The sequence below is a fragment of the Lycium barbarum genome, chromosome 5 (genome assembly GCF_019175385.1).
Source record: "Lycium barbarum isolate Lr01 chromosome 5, ASM1917538v2, whole genome shotgun sequence".
Classification (NCBI taxonomy): Eukaryota; Viridiplantae; Streptophyta; class Magnoliopsida; order Solanales; family Solanaceae; genus Lycium; species Lycium barbarum.
In genome coordinates, this window is record NC_083341.1 from 31,886,824 (window position 1) to 31,893,288 (window position 6,465).

The 6,465-nt window shown below is 37.7% G+C and overlaps 1 non-coding gene across 1 annotated transcript; it reads left to right on the plus strand.

Moving 5' to 3' along the window:
* The first annotated feature begins 3,080 nt into the window (after positions 1-3,080).
* LOC132643089 (small nucleolar RNA R71) lies at positions 3,081-3,187 on the plus strand. Its single transcript, XR_009583535.1, has one exon. It is a non-coding gene; the product is annotated as a small nucleolar RNA R71 (small nucleolar RNA).
* The last annotated feature ends 3,278 nt before the right edge of the window (positions 3,188-6,465 follow it).

A 6,465-nucleotide genomic window follows, 5' to 3' on the forward strand; every position in this document is an offset into this window, starting at 1 on the left:
TTAAGTATTGCAGTGCTGCGTGGTCAGTATAAACCACCACTTGGGGCCCCAACAAATAGGCCCTGAACTTCTCTAAAGCATAGACAATGGCAAGTAGTTCTTGTTCGGTCACTGTGTAATTATTCTGGTCACCACTCAATGTCTTGCTAGCATAATATATCAGGTGCATGATCTTTTTGTGAACTGACCAAGTACCGCTCTAATTGAGAATCCGCTAGCATCACACATCTGCTCAAACAAAAGTGACCAATCTAGTGACACAATAAAAGGAGCAGAAACAAGTCACTCCTTCAATTCTTCAAATGCCTTGCAGCACTTTTCATCTAACTCGAGCTTAGCCTCTTTGTCAAGAAGTTTGCACATAGGATTTTATATCTTCGAAAAATCTTAAATAAATCGCCTATAGAAGCTGGCGTGCCTCAAGAAATGCCGATAGACCGAATGCCATTCGGCTGAACACAAAAGTTCCATAAGGACACGTAAATGTGGTTTTCTCCTAATCCTCCAAAGCAATATTAATCTAATTATAATAAGACCTCCCCGCTAGCCGACCAAGCATTTGATCAATAAAAGGCATACAGAAGTGGTCCTTGCATGTTGTAGAGTTAAGCTTTCTATAATACATATACACTCTGCACCCTGTAACTGTTCTTGTTGGAATCAGCTCGTTTTTTGTATTGAGCACCACTGTGATGCCACCCTTCTTCGGAACACATTGCACTGGGCTAACCTATTTGCTATATGCAATCGAGAAAACCACTACAGTGTCTAACCACTTAATGATCTCCTTCTTAACAATCTCTTGTATAGGTGGATTCAGTGTCCTCTGATGTTCAACACTCGCTGTGCTATCTTCCTTAAGTTGAATTTTAATGTCACATATGCCAGAGGGAATCCCCCGAATATATGCAATGATCTACCCTATAGCTTGTCGATACGATCTCAAAATTTTAAGTAACCTCTTTGTTTGCTCCTCAGTTAGCACAACAGAAACAATAACTGACAATGCATTATTCGGACAGAGAAATTCACACCTCAGATATGCTAGAAGTTGCTTGAGCTCAAGTTTTGGTGGCTCAATAATAGATGGTTTTGCTGGAGGAGTTTTCAAATTCTCAAGATCAAGAGACAATTTCTTTGGCTGATAAGTATAATATCCCAATCCTTCAAGCGAATTTATAATCTCTACACATCCCTCGATATCATTTGTATCAAAATTGTCAAGGATAGCTGTTAATGTTTCCCCAAGGCACTTTTATTCTATCTCAAATTCAACGGCCTCGGGTATTTCATCTATAGCATCAATAATCGAAATGCTTTCGTAAACACTCGGTAGTTTCATACCCTTACTGGCTTGAAAGGTCACCTCTTTATCGTTAACACGAAATTTGATCTCGTTCTTCTTTGAATCCATGAGAGCCCTTCCAGTGGAAAGGAATGTCTTCTCAAAATAATAGGAATATCTCGGTCAATAGCACAATCAAGAATCATGAAATCTGGTGGTAGAAGGAATTTGCTAATTCGAACAAGCACGTCATCAACCACCCTAACTAGCCTCTTTATGGATCTATCAGCCATCTGCAGTCGCATGTTAGTAGGTCTAGTCTAGGCATTCCCAACCCTAATTTTTTATATATAGTATGCACTATTAGGTTAATGCTAGCCTCATTATCATGGAGAGCATAAGAAAAATCATGAGAACTAACAATGCACGAAATAGTGATGGCCCCTGGATCCTCCTTCTTCTGAACTCTGGTTGTAGATATGACTGAACTAACGGTGAGTCACACTCATAGTGTCATGCTTGACTGACCTCTTCTTTGTCAAGAGATCTTTTAAATACTTTGCAAGCCCTGGTATCTCTTGGAAGTCATCAAGAAACGGAATATTCATTGATAGCTGCTTTAGTTGATTGTAGAAACGTTGACACTTAGCATCCTCAGTTTTCTTCACTAACTTCTGAGAAAAGGGAGGTGAAGATTTTATCAATTGAGTCAAAGGCTTGAGTGCCCCCGTAACATTACCTTTTCCTTTGTCACCGCTCACATCTTGAGCCTTTGGAACATCTGGCATATGATCAACTTCATCTACATTTAGAATTTTATCCAGTACTTCCTCAATCTCACTTGGCACCTCAAATGGTCCCTATGTATCTGCTTCTTCTGCAGGCCCCTTTTCAGCTGCTTTTGCACCCACATCTTGAAGTAGTTTCCCACTTTGGGTGCTAATGGCCGCACACTTCTCTAGATGATTGCCTCCACCACTCTTGGCATTTAGAGTTGTATCACTCAGGATGCTTCTCCTTTGTGGAGGCTATTGCACTCTCGAAATATCTCTCATCTATGACTCAAGCTTTTAGATGGAAGCAGTGTGAGAGCCCACAGTTTCGGTCAACCCTTTCAAAGTTTTGTCGAACTTCTCTTGGTTGGCTAGCACCTTTTCAAGCATGCTCTCCACTTAGAACCTCCTTGCTCGTTCGATTGACCCTTTGGTGGAACGTAGGGATTAGAGCTCTTATTTCTGAAATTATTGTTGTTGTTGTAGTCCCCTTGGTTCTAACTACCATAATTATTGTTACAGTTACCTTGCCCCTGTTAAGGTCTCCACTGATTCTGATTCTGATAACCCCTTTGGTAATTCTGCCTTTGGTAACCCCCTTGAGAGTTATTTACATAATTAACATCTTCATTCTGCATAGGAGGTCCCTCTTGATATGGACCCTCCAGAACTTGTTACATCCCTTTCGGCATATTCAGCACATCTTCAACTATATTCACTCTTTTAGTTTTTTTTCATCTAACCTCTTCGGCAGTAGAGTAATATTGGTTGCAAGCTGGGCCAGAGTTTGTTGTGTCTCTTGGTTCTCTTTCACAATATTGTTGATTAATGGAGTCCGATACGCTACATCATCAGTACCACCCAAATGCCATGTTTGATTATGAGTATTCAACCTACCAAGCACTTGAGTGACTCGGGCATATATCTTATCCATGAAGCACCCACCAGCTGCAATATTTTTCGCTGCTTGTGTCATCTGATCTAGCCCTGTATAGAACTTCACCATCGATATAGGCTCTGGAAAACTATGATTTGGAGACCGCTGCAAATACCGCTTGAACCTCTCCCAAGCCTCATATAATTCCTCCCCCGTAAGCTGCTTGAACTCATAAATTTTATCACGGATTTCAGCTTTCTTGCTAGGAGAAAACCACTTCTTGAGAAAGACATTCACCAGCTCACCCCACGTATGAATCGTGTTGTGAGGCAACTTCGCAAACTAATCTTTTGCTTCACCGGCTAAAGAGTATTTGAAAACTCTTAACCGAATTGCATCAGGAGTAACAACATTCTGGGTATGTGTCTGGTACACACCTATGAAATTCTTCAAGTGTCGATGAGGGTTATCATCGGTAGAGTTTTGAAAATATCCCTCAAGTTTGAGCAATTGGTAAATAGTAGCATCGATCTTGCAACTTGCGGCATTAACCCTAGGTGGAACAATAACAGATGCATATTCCACCTCTTGCATATAATCCGCAAATAGATTCTCCTCTTCCTTAATTTTCGGTGCTGGGGGCGCTACTTGCATGCCCCTTCCACCAGCTGCTCCACGCCCTTCTCTGTTGGCCATGATCATATGGTTCATAGAAAACAACAATAGCATGTGATGGAATAGAAAAAGAAATGAAGTAAAGCACACACAACTTAGTAATTTCAAATCGTATTCCCCGGCAACTGCGCCAAAATTTGATACGCTCAAATAGCACCTACTAAATGGTGTCAAGCGGACGTTGTCAAATATAGTAACCCAACTAGGTTGGGGTCAAATTCCACAGGGAATAAGGTGTGAAAAGGTTACTAAGGTAGTTAAGTACTTACTTGCGGTCTAATTTCGTATTCCGGTGAGTTTGTAAAAGATTGTTTTGTTTACTAACTATTTTGCTTTGATAGTAATTAATTGAAATAAAGAAACCAAGATTGTGTCCCCTTTTAGATGAAGTGTAAGGCTACGAGTGTTGATATGATATAATTCTAATGAATTGTTGTATGAATGCAGTTAACCTCTAATTGACTTCCTAATATTTTCCCATAATTAGAAAGTATTTCTCTTTATGATTTTCCCAAATATAAAAGAGTTGGTATGAAGAACGGTTAATATGTGCCATGTAAATTCCTCTTATTCCGAAGTGAATTAATTAAACGAGGGTTAACGGCCCGAATTCTTTTTACTTATTCTTACCAAACCCTAACTTATTTTCCCAAATAAATCAAGGCTTATGGATTAAGTTAATGTTTTCAACCATCAACTAACATTGAAGAATAAAGAAGAAATAAGCCCTAACATCACATTATGCATATGTCAATCGCAATTACCCAATCACATAACACCCATCATTGGGTTCACAACCATAATATTAAGTTTAGATATTCATAGTATTTAAAGCAAAACAAGATATTGAAGAAGTCATTAATGCTTACGTATTGAATAAAGAAGATGAAAAGTAATTGTCTTGTTCACCAAAAGCTTCCACAAAATAGAGTATTCAATGCTATGAAGTCAAGGAGTAAATTCTGACTAGGAATAATACAAAAAACTCTAGGATAAAGTATTTATAAGGTCCCAAAAAATCGAAATTAAATTTTACAAAAGTGCCCTTGGCGAAATTAGATACGGCCTGTACAATGAAGTACGGTCTGAATAACAAAGTATGGTCACTCAATTTGATCTTCTAAGTCAACAGATACATCCCACTTATATAGCCCGTATAATGAAGTACGGTCCGCATATCGCTTCGTACTTGTTGTTATATCCCGTGTTTTCACACATTTGTAAAATTTGAAATAATTTTGACTTGTAAGAAATAAGGTCATAATTGATTTTAACATAAGAGTGGTGTATGAAATAATATTGTTGGGGAAGTGTCGAAGAAGGCCAAGGGCAAAAATTGGAATTTTGGAAATTAGTTTCGGGAATTACAAAACAAGAATTTTAACCAATTGGGCTCAAAAAAATGAAAAGAAAAATGAGGCCCAATACTTAAGGGGTGGCCGGCCAAGTGAGGCCCAATTCCACCAAGTTTAATACAAATTTTCCATGTGCTAAAATATTATAAGTGGTCTTTATCTATAGAACCTTCAAGAAAGCAAAGCAAGAAAGAAAGAACAAAACAAAAGAAGAGCAAAAACTTGGAGAGCCATTCGGCTATAAGCTTGGAAAATTCACCTTCAAAAATCTTGTTCCAAAAATTGTTATCTTGTGGTTTTCCTACTAAATTAAGTGTCCTTTACAACTTGGTGTAGTTGTTTTGGAAGAAGGAACACTTGGTTCATCAAGTTGACCACATATTCAAGTGAAGAAGATTGGAGAAAAAGGTAAGAATCAATTCCTTTTTATTATGTTATGAAGGTTCGTTTGTGTTGTAGTATGTAGAAATGAGTAGAAAGTATGGAAATATGGAAGTTTGAAAAGTGGGTATGTAAGATGGCATGTGGCCGTGTGTGTATATATGTTGTATACCTATGGTGAGTTGAATTTATGTTGTATTCTAGTTGTGAGTAGGGTGGAATTCATATTGAGAATGAAAGTTGAATGAATTTGGTTGAAGTTGGAAATATAGGTATTGGCCGTGTGGTATATGGAAATTGGAATGCGAATGAATTAATTTTGTTTAATATGTTAGTTGTGTGTTGTGATCCTTGCAATGTAAATGAAGGTAAAATGATGTAAGTTTGCATTGAAATGAAATTTAGAAGATTATGTCATTTTAGTATGATTTTATGATATTATGGAAATGAAGTTGTTAAGATGCAAATGATGATTGTTGATGTAATAGGAAGATGGAAGCATGTTATGAATAAGTATGTTAAAGATTAGAAGCTTTGGATGAATTATGGCCTTGGTGGAAAGTTTGTATATTTTGTATATCTTGTGAATATTTTGTGGAAATGATATGAAATGCTTTCGAATTGTGTTGTAATGATTTTGATTAGTGAAGAACACGAGAATGTTGATATTGATTTGAAAATACGAAGTTGGAATGAAGGTTATGACATTATGTTGGAAAGGTGACTAGTTAGGTTATATTGTGTTTTATAGTGATTGTTGTTGTTGTTGGTGTTATTGGTGGGTTGTTGTTGATTGTTTTGGCCGAGTTGAATTCTCGGGGATGCTATATGTATAGGGGAGATGCTGCCCAAATTTTTGTAGAAAAGTGTTGATTTAAGATTTAGGTCCTAAATTCTTATGGCTAACATTTGGTAAATGTGACCATTTGTAGATTTTGAAGGAAACGGGAATTGAAATTGGAAAGGTGTAAAGGGCGAAAAAGGTATGTAAAGCTACCCCTATTCTTCTTTTGGAATGTCCTAGGTGTACTAGGATCGGATTTGAATCTCGGAAAGTGTTCTGTTCATCGGAATCCGCGTTTGAAAATGCCCCTTTTTCGTTCAATGGAATTGAATCCT